Below are 17,099 nucleotides of genomic sequence, written 5' to 3' on the forward strand. Positions count from 1 at the left end.
GCGTACAGGGAAATCAGATGCACTCAAGCACCAGAATAAACAACATCGGTGAGAGTGGGCACCCCTGCTTGGTGCCCCTGTGAACCTCCCAGTGTTCCGAGACCTGTCTGCCTGTTTTGACTCTTGCCATGGGTCACAAGTAAATTAGTTTAACCCATCCCATGTATTAATTTCCTACCCCAAAGCATTCTAGGGGTGCCAGTGGCCAGTACCAGCGAGCGGAGTCGAAGGCCTTCACTGCGTCCAGCGAGGCACATCGCATAGTCTCCCTTGCTCCTGTTTGTACTATCTATAAAGTGGTGGAGCCTCCTCATGTTCCATGTGGTATTACGCATACCCAGTCTGGTCTACGTGTATCAGCCCCCCATCACTTACTTAAGATTATTGGCCAGTACTGCAGTTAGAATTTTACAATACTGATTCACCATCGATAGTGGTCCGTATGATCTGCAGCTCCGGGTGTCTTTTCCTGGCTTTAGAATAGGTACGATGATTGATTCTTTCTGGCTGTCGGGCAACACCCCCAAACATGTGCCTCTGTGTAGACATCAAACAGTCTGGGGGCCAGCGTGTCAATGTATGCTTTCTAAAATTCCCATGGGAGTCTGTCTGGTCCCGAGGCTTTAGCTGTCGGGAGTTCCCTAATTGCTTCCGGGATTTCCTCCACTGTCATTGGGGTGTCCAATTCAGTGGCCTGTGTTTCTGTCAATTCTGGCAGATGCAGTTGGGTTAGTACCTCTGCTATGTCCCGCTCCACTTCAGCCATGTTCTCTGAGTATAGGAGTTCATAGAATCTGCTAAACACCTCATTGATCCCATGTTGTGTCCTGAGTGTATCCTCATTTTCGTCCTTTATACCACTTATCATGTCCCTCGGTTCTTCTCATTTACATAACCAAGCAAGCAGTCTCCTTGGTTTGTTTCCCTCTGCCTGCAGTCTCTTTGTGTATTGTGCAAAGTCCAGTCTGCCTAGCTTTTCTCATTTGCCAATGCACGTCTGCCGTAATTTTATCACCTCAGCTGGTTCCTCCCTTGCCGCTGCACCAGTGTTTCCCTATGTCGTCTTCAATAGCTTCCAAACAGTCTAGTATATCTTTCCTGAAGCCCCCATCTTCCCTATCACAGCTCCTCTTATGACTAACTTGAATGCGTCCCATAGGGTGCTAGACTGCACCACACTTCCGTGTTGGAGGTGAAGTAATCTATGACCTGCTCCTCCAGATATTTGCTGAAGTTGTCGTCCAATAGCTGTGGGATATATTTACTTACTCAGTAGTACTTCCCCACATCACCAAGCTTTGCATCTGCAGTCACTAGCAAAATGGCTGCACTGGCTCCTGTGAGCACCATGGCCTCAAAACTGCATTTTGCAGCGACAAAAAGACGGCTGCAGTATCTTGCCAAACACATATTGGGCAGGATATAACAAGGGGGCACACTGAGGAAGCCTGCCCATGTGTTCTTACATATACAAAAGAAATAGAGTGAAAAAGCAGCGCTGCTCTGCTGCCAGCCCAAGGTTCTATGGAGAAATGGAATTATTCACATTTTAAAATGATGCTGCTCTGATGCTCTTTGTCCTCCTGTTCCTTATCACAAAATATTTTAATAAGACCCCGGCATGCTTATCCACATTCACACTGTGCTACGGCAAAACCAAGCATGACCAATGAATGACAGGCTCTGTCAAGCCAAATCTGAAAAAGGCCCAAAGAAACTTAATTTTCCGCTGCACGGGAAAAGCTTCACTTTTTGAGTTACAAAGTGTCAAGGATTAGTAATTCAAAGAAACTCCAGCTCTGGGCTATGTCAGTCTCAGTGCATCTGTGGTTCAAGCAAAACTGCTGCCTACCAGAAACTAACTAGGGCTGAAAAACAATATTGGCAAGGCAGATGGAAAAAAAAACTAATTTGAAAGATAAATCCCATCAACATTTGCTCCACATATGTCAAAATGGGTTTTGCAAACTAAAGAAAAAATAAGGCCCGTTTTAAAAAAGTACAAATTTGAACCAAAACTTCTCCTTGGCTAGCAATGGGAAAGGGGATTGTGCTGTGAAGATACATGTATGAGATGGTTCTATTCAGCAAGTTTTCTTCCAATTCAGAGCCAAAAATAAATAACATTAAATCAAACTGCAGTGGCTGCATGGCGGGATGTCAGCCCAGAAACAGGTTTCTGATGAGAGGATACCAGAAACAAAAGGGAACCACCATTAACTTCCCGGACACCTAAGTGATAATTGCTAGGTTGGACAGACTGTTGTCTGTGCTCCAGCCTCGTGCACTAGAATTCTAGGATACTAAAGTGTGAAGTGAAACTTCACACTTCCTCGTGATTTCTACCAGAAGCTTCAAAGAACATTCCTGTGCCAACCTTGGACTGGGGGTAGCTTGGGAAACTATGTCCAAACATTTGGAACAATACAGCCCATATGTTTCCAGAGACTATTTTATAAAACAACTTTGAAGACTTTTAGCTCTGCAGCGGGACTTTGCAAAAATGTGAAAATGTCACAGTTTAAATGTGATTTTGTGGTTTATAATTTAAGATATTGTAGCATTCACTGACCCCTTGGGAATAGAAATGGCAGATAATTGGGTATTATAAGGAAAGTATCCATGATGCCATTGCGAATTTTAATACTTACATGCCTAATCATAATCCACACCCATGTATAAAGTTTTAGAATTTTAAGTAATATAATTCTCATTGAAAAGAGCGAAAAACCGGTAGAAGGGTGAAACAAGGTCCCAGCACCGTGAGGATTGGACTACTATGCTCTGCATACAATATATAATCTGCCAATGTGATTTGTTACAATGCCACAACTGTACAAATGTGTACATTCTGTTACAACTGATTTTTGGCAAAAAGGACTGTGCGAAGGCTTTGTACATCGTAAAGTACAACCCCTAAACTGAGTTACATCCTAGAGGAGGCAACCAACATTGATTGTCCAATCCAGTTGTTTAGAGAAGTGCTTAGCTAAGCCCGCCCCACCATATATTCTATGATGTCACTATGCATTATAAATAAGAGCTCCTAGCAGAACTCTAGACACACCCGCTCCTGAATTCCTGTGCTGTGTTCCTGATCTCCATTCATCTTGCTGATTCCAGATTTTCCCTACAAGGCCAAAGCATTGCTGACCCTACCCCAAAGCCCACTGCAAAACCTAAGCATAGCTGATTCTGACTCCAGCAAGGCCATTGATCCAGAAAAAAACCCACTAATATCCCATTAACAAAAAGTGGAAAGCAGTGGTACCTTTTGCTTCCTGAAATCAGACCGGCTTGAAGCCCACTATCTGCATGCCCACTGCAATCCTGCCATCCAGCTGCCCTTTAGTATCCAGTGACCAGAATTGCCCAGCTGTCCTTGCCATCCGGTGACCAGAACTGCCCAGCTGTTCGCTGTAAGGTGCCGCCGCCGTGTGGTTACCAGACTCCGTTGACTGTCCAAAATCCCAGATTCAAAAGTGGACTGTGCGTATCCCGCATACCATCACCCATAGTCTACCGCATCTTGACCCTTTTGTCTGTGTTACACTCTCTAAGCAATCCTATCTATACCTTGGTAACTTGTTAAAACTGTTAGAATTATCTGTGCACCCTGCTCTTGACTTTCTAAGTCCTAGCACCATCTCTCTTTTCATTTCTGTGTGCTGTAAATCCTAAACCCTTAGTTATTTTGTGAGTAATCATACTAATTTCCAGTTAAAGTTGAACGTTGGGGTGATAAGGTTGACCTCACAAATCAACCTTGGAGCTTACTGCGTTCCTCTTTAACAATATAGTCTAGATGATTTAGTTATAGTCAAATTTGCCTTTCTTTCAAAATCGATTTTCTCACTTTTAACTGCTCTATTTTCCTAAAACTGAACCTCATTCCAACCTGAAAATCTCATCCAAATCTTCAACTACCATCATCCTTTCACATTTATATTGTCCCTGTGATATACATCTTTCCCCTAGCTCAAAAACTGCATTGCAAATCAGAGTATTTCACCCGTTTTTCATTGAAACCGTTTATGGCATTTTAAACAGGAAGTACGTAAATTGCAAGTTTTCCAACATGTCATTTGGCTACAGTATATTTTAAACTTCCCACTCGTTTTCGGATTGTATGCTCTTGGTGATCCATTGCCTTGTGATTTGTAGTGTTTATATATTACTGCCTTTGTGAGAAATCATATTTACCTCAAAGTTTTAAACCGCACATTAATTATGTATTTGCCATTTCCTCCAAGTGTCATTTCACGCGTTTGAAAAAGGGTTTAAAATCTCTTATTTTGTGAGGGAAGGTTGGATTTTGATTCTGTTTTCTGCCCCTTATTACTGACTACCTGCTGTTTCTTTCTATCCATTCCGAATTTGATTAATTGTGGGCAGAGGAACATTGCAGGGGGAAACCTTAACTTGGGTGCTATCTCTCCTAATTCAAAAAGTGCTCCTATTCATTTGTGCAGTGTATATGTTCTACTAGAAAGTTAAACATGTGCATTGCTTACATTTCTATTGTAATTATCACCCCATTGGTGATTTCTGCCCCATATTAAAAATGGTATGATTTTTGGGAATTTTAAAAATAAATAAAATATTGAATTTTCACCAACCGGCCTGGTTCCTGTTCCATGGTGACCCGGGGTATTTGAAAAAGAAGGTGTGATATGAGTTGTGCACCATCTCAAATTGAATTTGCATAAAATAAGGAGAACGGCATCTCAGTTGTGCGCTACATCTAGGCTGAGACCAAAGTGTGTGTTGCGTGATTGAAATCCTTAACAAATATGGGAGCTCGTCCGGGATTGAGTTTGGCTGCCACCCGTGGCACAGCAGACTAACCTACAAGGTAGTGATACTTTGTGTAGGTGGAATACTGTGTTACACTGTAGAAGCATCTCCCTAAAAACAAATACTCTAAGTACCAGGCCTGTGTCTAAATGTAAAACTAAATCAACCCCAAAATAGACAGAAAGCAACAGAATACAGGTTAACCGTACATAAAGAAATACATTAATAAAGAAAGAACACTTCTAAAAATGGCCACAGTAGAGATCAACATAGCTAGGGAGCACCTTTTGCAAAAACTATTTGCCAGGGGGGAATGGCTAGAACAAGATGAAAAAGTCTGGCTAGAAGCAATAACACAACAGGTCACCCTCATAGACATGCTTACATGGCAGGACGGTGGCCTATTACACCAACCAAGTGAGTTATACATGACCTCAAAATTGTCAGAATCGCGGCCTACATGTATCTCCACATGGGAGTGATGCGGAGAAAGCATGAGGAAAATGAAACTCTAGTGCAGAATCAATCTGAACTATTAAATAAAATTTGGACGGAACTAAAATTAGCAGAACAAAAATTACAAAAGAGACAAGATTTGGAGGTAGAATCTGGAAATTACATTAGAAAATTAAACAAGGACTTGGCTCTCCAACAGCAGAATAATGTAGACATAGAGGCCCAACTAGAAGCAGTAAAAATAGAGTGTAGGAAAAGGTTGACTCTCTAGTAGAGAGCCAATAGAAGCTGACTCAACAGTGAACATATAACACGGCTTGCTCAGGACAAATCAGCATGCTGCTAGATCAGGTAGAAAGGTTGAAAGAGGAAAATAATAAATTAATTATGAGAGACCTCAACTCCCAAGCAGAATTTGATGAAGAGTGCCAGACATTAGGCACCAGAACACAACAAAGGGCTGACCTGGATGAACAAAGGGGCGGTGTGTATCAGGAGAAAGAAGTCCTACACCAGGAAATGTGTAATTTAAAAACTAATCTGGAGAGAAGGGAGTCAGACCTTCAGGGACTGACTGGCGTAAAAGAAGAATATGATAACATAATGGGACATAGGAGACAAATGGAACTCGAGCTAGAGCAGACCTTAGAGGCTCTAAATGTGCACAATTTGTCTCATTGTTCCCAAACCATACAGGAAGCACAGAGAGAAAATGAGGCCCTCTGTGAGGAGAAAGAGGGGCCCCGTCATCAGGTGGTAGCTCAAGTGCAAGTCATGGAGGCCAGTAAAACCCTAATAGCCGAGCAAAATACTCAGATCTTTGCCTATTATCAAGAGATAGGGGCTGAGAATGAAAAACTAGTGAGGTTGGAGAAAGAGCATCCTAGATCTAATACAAACTGGAGGGATCCTGAACAGGTAGAGAGGTACAGAGCAACCCCTGATCACAGTAAGATGACCTCAGTACTAAAGGACTCAAACCCATTTAACACATTATGCACTGCTGACTTCATGGCTACTGGATAACATGAGCCGGAAAACCACGAGGCCATCAGAATTTAATAGGCCAAGCATAATGGAGCTGACAGGTCAGCGACCCCCATACATTGATAGAAGGGTGTCCCTATTCAGGTACAAAAATATAAAGGCTGATGTCTCTGACCAGGAAACCTCTTATGAGGAGAGAGTCAGGGAATCAGACCTGCAGGAGCACTATGTCCAAAGGGACCAGTTGGTTCAATTTGCCCAGGAACAACAGGTAAAGAGGCCCCAAAAGAGCATCCGAAAGACCTTCACCCAATCATAGCAGTGGGGGGATCCTCCACCAACCCTGGAAGCAGGGAGGAGTCAGAACACTACTCTTCTGTGCGCCACAGGGAGTAGAAACAAGGACCCACCATTCTGCGAGCCTCTCCCAAGCTAAAAGAATCAGGGAGCGCCAAGATGATCAAGGGGGGACTTCAAATAGCAGTGCCTCTGAATCTGAGGGCGTATGGACTCAGGTGACGCAGTGAAAGAAGGTAGATAAATCAAAAAGGGTTCTGGCAAAAGACCCCATTAGACAGATCAAGGCCATCAGGAGTTTCATGACACTCTACAATAAAAACACAAAGTATTCTGTCTGGAAGCATTTGGAACTCAATGAGCAAATGATGGACACTTTTCACCTTAAAGATAATGGGAACTGCATAGAGTATGTTAAATAGACATTTTCTCCAGAGTACTCTAGCTTCTTTGCTGGACTGGTGGACCAGAACCATTCAAGATGGTCAACCTACAGGGCGGCCATCTTGAAACACTTTTCCGCTCACAGAAACCCCCAAGAGGCTCGCAAGGTGGCCTACAATTTGCAGTGCAGGGAAGATCAGGCCCCACGAGAATGTGTGTAGGAGCTAAAACGCGCCTTTGCACAAACCTCTAGGAGGGTGCGCACGGATAGCAGGGAGTTTATAACTACCTTCTTTCATGCGCTCCCAAAATATATCATGACCCAGGTGGTGAGGGATTCCCATGACAAAAGATCTCTGGACTGGGTAATAGAGCAGGCGACCCGCATTTATGTAGTCCAAAACCCAGATTCTGATGATTGATGGTAACATACATTAATTAGGAGTATTCTCATTTCACTTTTAACTCTAGTGTGCAGTTCTTGCACATTTTTGCTTCCACTATTTACCACTTCAATAGATGTTACCACTGATCAATCAACCCATCTGCACAGTCCGCAACTTGGTCTGCCCCCTTGGTGTTTACGGGCAAAGTTGTCATAGGAGGCATATACTTTATTTATTTATTTATTTATTTGTGTAATTTAATTTCTGTGGTCACCCACGTTTCCTGGACACAGCCAAATTGATGTGTGCTGATAAATCTACACCACCCGTCATCACACATGTTCTTTTTTAACCAAGCCATATTCAATAATAACAAGTGCATCTCAGGGGCAACGAGGACAATCTCTGCGCCAGGTATAGAGGTAACAGCTAAGATTTCAACCTTGCTCCCAAGATGGTCAACAGGTCAATCTGTCTCAGTTGCATCATTGGTTTTGCTATTCCCGTCCGTATTAATCCCAGAATGTACAACACTACTTGTGGAGGGAGCATCACATTTTTTGACCTTGTGCGGTGTCTCAGCCAATGAGGTATTTTCAAGTTGATTGGAAGAAGATAGATTTACTCAGGGCACTCGTCCCTCAGGATTAAGCCTAATAGTTGATCTCTCGGAGTGTAATGTCGGATCATTATACTAACACAATTCAGGGGGATATATCCTAAGTTCAAAGGATAACGGCCCTTCTGCTAATATTTGATTCATGAATTCGACTCGTATGCAGCCCTTCTCACTAAAATCTGCGGCCTGGCAGTGTGTACAATTCAAGGATAACGGAGCATCAACCAGTTCTTGCTATTATCCTGTATATCACCTTATTAATAAGTTAAGCTTTTGATTCCCCTTGTCTTGCACTCAATTTTCGGACATTTCCCATATAAATGGCATTACAATCAATTTTTCCCTTCTGAATGTTGAGACTCATATTTCCTCCTTTCCTACCTTGCTCTGCTACGTATTTTGAACCATTATGCAGTGGATTTCTTATATGTGCATTATAAGTTCTTCTCGCCACACTCCCTTGTAAATTGTACTGTTTGCTACCAGTGGGATGTTTTGCAGTGAAAGAACCTTTTACTCCTGGTATTCCTAACATGTGACACATTTCCACAGAGGGAACAATCTTGTAACATAGTCATGGTTCCAGTACCTATTGTGGCATCTACATACTTTTTCTCTATAATGTCCTTTTTTAATTGTCCTAGATCAATTTGTAGGGCAGTCACAGATTTTCTCAATTGAGCCACTATACTTCTCAAGTCTTTGCATGTTAAACATGAACATCTGCAGTTATTTATGTCAGCTCTACTATTAGTCATGTTCTCTCATGGGTGTGAGTGATTATAACCTCCTCTCCCCCCAGATCATCCATCCTCCAAATAAGGAAGTTCTTCAGTTGTGACAGGGATATTACCTCTGGTATTATTCTTAGTGCTACTTTTTCCAGTAGTCACATCAACATTATCATTCTCATATCGGTTAGAGACAAGAAGATCAAGCGGATACTGGGGGAGGAGGGTTCATGTTTCTTACGACTCCCAGAAACCTCAACAGTTCCCACTAGTTGACCTTTATTATATTGGTCCTTCATGCCCTTTATGGTTCCATTCATTTCCAAAGGAATACTATTATTCCTGCCACCCTGCCATTCCTGGTTCTCGACTTTGGGGATTTCTTAGTTAAACAGAGTTTGGCTTAAGTTAGTACCAAGTGTAACTGTGGGCCTCTTATCTGTAGCCTTCTTATTACTGTGCTCTGACCCATTGGCCTCTGTTCCTTTCTTGTTGGTATCTGTATGCAGGTCTATCCCTTTCCCTTTTACTACCTCGTCGAATGTGGTTGTGAACTAGCGATTTCAATACTAAATATATTCTTACCAGTTCCCTTTCTGATGCAGTTTACAGAGTTTACGTTTTACCTGCATACTTCTAAGGTAACATTTAACGTATTCCCTATACCTTGATCCAAATCACGAAGTAAACCCTAGAGCACCAAGTAATCACCTTTAAGGCACATCTGGTATAAAGGCACATGCATCACTAATATTGAGCACCTAGCACCTACGTTTTTGGTGAATTCTGGCTGTTTGACATCCCTCACAATTGTAGAGACCCAGCTTTTTATTTTTTAAAAGCGACACCTTTTTTATTAAGAGAAAGTCTTAGTTCTGGTTTATACAGCAAGATCTCAATCCCTTTGGCTGTCTTCCCCACCAAATAGTGCCATTCTGTTACGCATAGCAAAGGTAGTCTGACACACGCCATCCAGCAAGATCTGAATTCCTTTGATTGTTTTCCCACCTTTTTATTGCCTTTCTTTAAGCACAGAAAAAGCAGTCTGACACATGCCTCACTGGGGTGTACAATCAGCAAATTCAATCTAAGATACATGTGCAGGGCTGCCATCTCTTTATTCAAAAAGGAAAATTAAGGGATCCATAAAGAACTTTCTGATAATTTCCTTCAGTCAATTGCATCAGCAGGAGTAAAATGTGGTCTCTTCTCGAACTGTTGTGCCATCCATTCAAGCTTATGCGTACGTGTATATTGATCTTTCTTCTCAGGAATCTGTTTGGTGTCCAGTCATTTAATCGAATACAAAGGATCGAATGACAAAAAGTTTGAGTCAAAAGGATCGAAAAACAATTATTTCAAATGCATTTTTTTTGTTTCCTTTTTTTAAATTTAATATAGTTATGGAAATGTTTTTTTTAAAGAAAATAGGGAGCTCGGGGGGAACCCCCCAGAAAAAAAAATGCATTCGACCATTTTTTTTCCGGTCCTTTTGACTCGAAAAAATGGCATTCGATATTTTGTATTTTGACCCTTTAACCTATAACCAGCTGTTTTCCTGTAGCCATCATTTCTGCAAGAAGAATGGCAGAGACACATCTTTTTACAATCAATATGCTTTTTGGTAGATTGCATGAGAACTAAGTGTCGGTATTTTCTTGGGTCTATCTTTTAACTGGAAGGTTGCACTATCCACTTTCCTCGATAGGTCTACTTCTTCAGCAAGGAGGTTATTACAATCCCTACACAATATAATAGATTTAAAGCTTTGCTGATTGGCCTAAAGAATCTCTTGGTTTTCTTTGATCTACTTCGCCAAAGTGGCATTGGCAAGGGAATCTCTAAGGCTGGCATAGCTAGTTGGATTTCAGCATGCATCAGTAGTCAATGGGGCCCCGTTTCCACATCAAGTACATTTTAACAGGTGGACACACCCCCTGCTTCCGACCTTCGTCCCCCCTTCCTTTTGATATGTTTTTGATATTAATTTAATGTACAGTTTATATAAAAAAGATATCAATTTGTTATATTGATTTTTTATTCAATGTATATTTGATATCAAGTGGGTATAGTGGGCAGCGAGTTTCCAAATCATCCGAAACAATGTATGTAGCATGTTTAAAATTTTGAATGGACTTCCTTTAACATTATGACAGGTTCAATGAGTGAGTCTTACCCCAGTCTAAACCCGAGAGACCGAACAGCTAGGATATGTGAGTCGCATATACTATGTTTGGAAATTCTGATTGTGACCTACACAAAACATGGATACAATTGTATCAGTGTTCAGCCTGCCAATTATGTGCTATAATCTCACTAAGCTGGGGTAGCAACAATGTTAATTCCACTGCCTGGAACCTTACCTTCACCTACTATTCAGTAAACAGAAACGTACATCCTGGGTCTCACTATACTGGGGGAACTGACCGGCTGTTCTCGTGGTGGTCGCGGGGTGTTGAAAAGTCACCGTGCATCTTGCACCATAACCCCTACTGAAGCTGCAACTTTAATATGTTAATAGCCTATGGGGCAAAGTGGCGGCCATGTTGGAATGATAAACAGTAAGCTTGGTATAGTCTGTAGCTACTCTGATCCATCAAATTGAATAGCTGGATCCACCTGCTAGTCAATGTAATAACGTTGGCCAATGTTTTTCTTCATACAAACCTTGAATATGAGTGGATAGCCTATGGAACAATTTCTGCTCCAAATTAAATAGTCTACTAGGCATCGAAAATTTGTGTGAATCAGTTTGTAAACAGTCAATCACCACCCATCCCAGGCCGAGGTCAGTAGGCAAATTGTCAACAACATGTTTGGCTAGTGGCGCCTGCATTTGCTTATCATGAATTATAGAGCAATGCTCAGTGATTCCTGTGACAACTGGTCTGGTGGTCATGCCAATGTAGCTCAAACATTTTTGGAATTGCAATTGGTGAATGATCTAAGCTGCCAACTAACATCCCCACGTTGGAAAACAATGGTGTTAGTGGTATAAGGGCATGCAATGTTTCCTCCGAAGGCAATGTCCTATCACTGGGTCAGTCTGTGTGGTCCAAAGGCTCAAAATCGTATTCTCTTGACACGTCTGAATCTATTTAGAAGGTACTAATTTATCTATACTAATAAAACTAATGTTATGTGTAAACAGAGTAGCACTAGAGATGTTACCAGTAGACTGAACTGAATGCCAATATTTGTTTACAAGTTTCTTAAAAGGTGCTGTATGTTTAGAGAAGGTGATTACACAGACCACCCTATTGGTTGAATTTTTTTTAATTTTGGGGGTCAATAACATCCCCCTCTCCGTATACCATGGCCGTGTTGCTGATTGTCTCAGCAATTTCAATGGGTAAACTCGTGAAATTGTTTCAGCAATTTGAATAGGTAAACTTGTGGTTGCAATCTCTCAATCAATGTATTCACATGCATGGTGTAGTTCTCTTTCTTTAAAAAAAAACTTTTTTTACATTTTCATTAACCAACAAAGAAACAAAACAATGGGACAAGTAGAGTTGTGATACAGCAAGGACAGATTAGATTTCATTGTATCATTACAGTTCTGTGGGCATATATTGTGTGCAAATTGGTTCAGCATTTTTGTCTTTCGTGGTCCCGTTACTCGCCACCTTTTCAGCTCAGCACATATCATTACCTGGCCCTCGCCTGCACGCACCTGGGGAAGTGCAGGCCCCACAGGCGTTCCTTGTCTCACTATGCTTGTCCCCTCTGGGATCGCCCGCGTCCGTGGCGAACATGCTTTGTATTAATGTGTTCCAGGCTTCCACCACTGCAATGCTCTTGTGCATTCCTCTATTGAGGGCGCTGTGCCACACTGCAGTTTCCTCAAATGACCATCCCTGCAGGTACGCCCCCCAGGCCTCAACCCTCTGGCCCTCTACCGCCTTGCAGGCCATTGCTATCCTGCATTTCGCAAGTATGCAGATCAAATCTTTCCTTTTGGTGATGTGCGCATGTTGGCCCTTGCCCCTCGGTAATTACCCCAAAATGCCATTCTTTGGGGGCCATGAGCGCCTTTGGATGCCTCCGTTCTCAGCTCTTTCCATCACTTCCCCCCAGAATGTCTGAATCCGTGGGCACCTCCAAAACATGTGCATCATATCTGCCCCCTCCCATGCGCACCTCGGGCAGACCTGAACCCCTTTCCCTGTCATGTGTGATAGCCTGTGGGGGGTTCGGGTATGCCCTGTGTTATGTACAGTTGGGTGGTTGTGGATCTGGTGTTTCTAGCGACTTGTTTGATGTATGTGAGCACTATTCCCTATTCTGCTTCTGTGAATGCACTTCCTATGTCTATTTCCCATTTGCCCCACACTTTCAGCCCTGTCGCGCTTAAGCCTCCAGGGAGCATGTCATATAGTCTGAAGACAATTGCCCTCCTTCTGAGACTTCATACATAGTGTGAAGTATGTTGTTGGTCACAATTAGTGCCTGTGGGTTCTCCCATTATCTCCTGGTCATTTACTTGTACAGCAGGAATTGGCCCGTGTGGATGTCATGTTCGCTAACTAGGGTATGGAAGTCAATATTGTTCTCCTCTTACAGTAGGTCCCCCACTGTGGCTACCTCTTTATCTTCCCACTGTCACCTGTACTGTCCCAACACTCCCTGCCGTCCTCCGATGATGCCTATCAGGGGGGTGTGCACTGAGCAGGGTTCCGGTATTCCTAGGAGTTTCCATGCCCTGCGCCATATTTCCCTACCCAGTTTCAGAAGCCCATAGGGTCTTGTCAAGTGCATGTCCTCTACCCATAGGATCTCTTTGAGGAAGTGTTGCTTAGCATTGGCTGCAGCAACACAGTGGGCCTTATTACGACCCTGGCGGTACAGGGTAAACAGCGCCGTAAAAGGTGCCAGCGCCGTTTACCCCGTACCGCCTCATTATGAGGTCCCCTCACGGGACCCAGGAAGCAACGCCTGGTCAAGCAAAGTGTGCTTACCGGGTCCCGCGAGGGGAAGAGGGAGCAAACAATGGGCCAACTCGTAATGGTCCGTTGTTTGCTCCCTCTCCCATTCCCATTCAGCCCTATGGGGGCTGAAACGGGAATGGGGAAGGACCGGGTCTGGGTCCTTGGAGGGAGGAATTACCGGGCCTTCCGAACTCGGAATGGCCCGGTTATTCCTCATTCTGAGGACCCAGACGCGATTTCGGCGGCAGCTATGCCGCCAATTGCGGCATGGCTACCGCCAATGTCGTAATGAGGCCCAGTGTCTTGGGAGGCCTCATCCCCCAGCCTGGTTGCTACGAATTGCAGCTGTACTGCCAGGTAATAGCATTTAAAATGTGGCACTTTTATCCCGCCCTTTTGTGGTCCCCCGTAGGGTGCTCAATGCTATCCTGTTCCTTCCCCCTCCACAGAAATTATCTGGTTAGTTTGTCTACTTGTTGAAAGAATGCTTTGGGTATGTTGTAGGGCATGTTAGTGAAATGCTATAGGAAGCGGGGAGTATCACCATCTTCAAGAAAGCGGCTCTGCCCGGCATCCCCAAAGGTATTTTTTCTCAGAACTCCATAGACTTCTGTACCCCTTCCAGGGTTCTCATTGTATTGTCCTTATGCATGTTCCTCAGGGCTATGCCACACATTAATGCTCAGGTATCTAAAGGTGTCAGTCACCCACTGTAGGCCCAGCAGTGGTAGATGTGCCACCAGGAGCCCTCTGAGCTCTGCAAGCGGGAACAGACAAGACTTCCTGCGGTAGATCTGGATCCCCGAGAGTGTGGCAAAGTGATCGATTATGTCTAAAAGATGCGGTAGGTTGTCTTTAGGTTGGCTTATATACAATAAAGGCATCAGCGTACAGGGAAATCAGATGCACTCAAGCACCAGAATAAACAACATTGGTGAGAGTGGGCACCCCTGCTTGGTGCCCCTGTGAACCTCCCAGTGTTCCGAGACCTGTCTGCCTGTTTTGACTCTTGCCATGGGTCACAAGTAAATTAGTTTAACCCATCCCATGTATTCATTTCCTACCCCAAAGCATTCTAGGGGTGCCAGTGGCCAGTACCAGTGGGCGGAGTCGAAGGCCTTCACCGCGTCCAGCGAGGCATATTGCATAGTCTCCCTTGCTCCTGTTTGTACTATCTATAACGTGGTGGAGCCTCCTCATGTTCCATGTGGTATTACGCATACCCAGTCTGGTCTACGTGTATCAGCCCCCCATCACTTACTTAAGATTATTGGCCAGTACTGCAGTTAGAATTTTAAAATACTGATTCACCATCGATAGTGGTCCGTATGATCTGCAGCTCCGGGTGTCATTTCCTGGCTTTAGAATAGGTACGATGATTGATTCTTTCTGGCTGTCGGGCAACACCCCCAAACATGTGCCTCTGTGTAGACATCCAACAGTCTGGGGGCCAGCGTGTCGATGTATGCTTTCTAAAATTCCCATGGGAGTCTGTCTGGTCCCGAGGCTTTAGCTGTCGGGAGTTCCCTAATTGCTTCCGGGATTTCCTCCACTGTCATTGGGGTGTCCAATTCAGTGGCCTGTGTGTCTGTCAATTCTGGCAGATGCAGTTGGGTTAGTACCTCTGCTATGTCCCGCTCCACTTCAGCCATGTTCTCTGAGTATAGGAGTTCATAGAATCTGCTAAACACCTCATTGATCCCATGTTGTGTCCTGAGTGTATCCTCATTTTCGTCCTTTATCCCACTTATCATGTCCCTCGGTTCTTCTCATTTACATAACCAAGCAAGCAGTCTCCTTGGTTTGTTTCCCTCTGCCTGCAGTCTCTTTGTGTATTGTGCAAAGTCCAGTCTGCCTAGCTTTTCCCATTTGCCAATGCACGTCTGCCGTAATTTTATCACCTCAGCTGGTTCCTCCCTTGCCGCTGCACCAGTGTTTCGCTATGTCTTCTTCAATAGCTTCCAAACAGTCTAGTATATCTTTCCTGAAGCCCCCATCTTCCCTATCACAGCTCCTCTTATGACTAACTTGAATGCGTCCCATAGGGTTCTAGACTGCACCACACTTCCCGTGTTGGAGGTGAAGTAATCTATGACCTGCTCCTCCAGATATTTGCTGAAGTTGTCGTCCAATAGCTGTGGGATATATTTACCTACTCAGTAGTACTTCCCCACATCACCAAGCTTTGTATCTGCAGTCACTAGCAAAATGGCTGCGCTGTGAGCACCATGGCCTCAAAACTGCATTTTGCAGCGACAAAAAGACGGCTGCAGTATCTTTCCAAGCACATATTGGGCAGGATATAACAAGGGGGCACACTGAGGAAGCCTGCCCATGTGTTCTTACATATACAAAAGAAATAGAGTGAAAAAGCAGCGCTGCACTGCTGCCAGCCCAAGGTTCTATGGAGAAATGGAATTATTCACATTTTAAAATGATGCTGCTCTGATGCTCTTTTTCCTCCTGTTCCTTATCACAAAATATTTTAATAAGACCCCGCCATGCTTATCCACATTCACACTGTGCTTTGGCAAAACCAAGCATGACCAATGAATGACAGGCTCTGTCAAGCCAAATCTGAAAAAGGCCCAAAGAAACTTAATTTTCCTCTGCACGGGAAAAGCTTCACTTTTTGAGTTACAAAGTGTCAAGGATCAGTAATTCAAAGAAACTCCAGCTCTGGGCTATGTCAGTCTCAGTGCATCTGTGGTTCAAGCAAAACTGCTGCCTACCAGAAACTAACTAGGGCTGAAAAACAATATTGGCAAGGTAGATGGAAAAAAAACGAATTTGAAAGATAAATCCCATCAACATTTGCTCCACATATGTCAAAATGGGTTTTGCAAACTAAAGAAAAAATAAGGCCTGTTTTAAAAAAGTACAAATTTGAACCAAAACTTTTCCTTGGCTAGCAATGGGAAAGGGGATTGTGCTGTGAAGATACATGTATGAGATGGTTCTATTCAGCAAGTTTTCTTCCAATTCAGAGACAAAAATAAATAACATTAAATCAAACTGCAGTGGCTGCATGGGGGGATGTCAGCCCAGAAACAGGTTTCTGATGAGAGGATACCAGAAACAAAAGGGAACCACCATTAACTTCACGGACACCTAAGTGATAATTGCTAGGTTGGACAGACTGTTGTCTGTGCTCCAGCCTTGTGCAATAGAATTCTAGGACACTAAAGTGTGAAGTGAAACTTCACACCTCCTCGTGATTTCTACCAGAAGCTTCAAAGAACATTCCTGTGACAACCTTGGACTGGGGGTAGCTTGGGAAACTATGTCCAAACATTTGGAACAATACAGCCCATATGTTTCCAGAGACTATTTTATAAATAAACTTTGAAGACTTTTAGCTCTGCAGCGGGACTTTGCAAAAATGTGAAAATGTCACAGTTTAAATGTGATTTTGTGGTTTATAATTTAACATATTGTAGCATTCACTGACCCCTTGGGAATAGAAACGGCAGATAATTGGGTATTATAAGGAAAGTATCCATGATGCCAT

The sequence above is a fragment of the Ambystoma mexicanum genome, chromosome 3p (genome assembly GCF_040938575.1).
Source record: "Ambystoma mexicanum isolate Mex_15411 chromosome 3p, UKY_AmexF1_1, whole genome shotgun sequence".
Lineage (NCBI taxonomy): Eukaryota > Metazoa > Chordata > Amphibia > Caudata > Ambystomatidae > Ambystoma > Ambystoma mexicanum.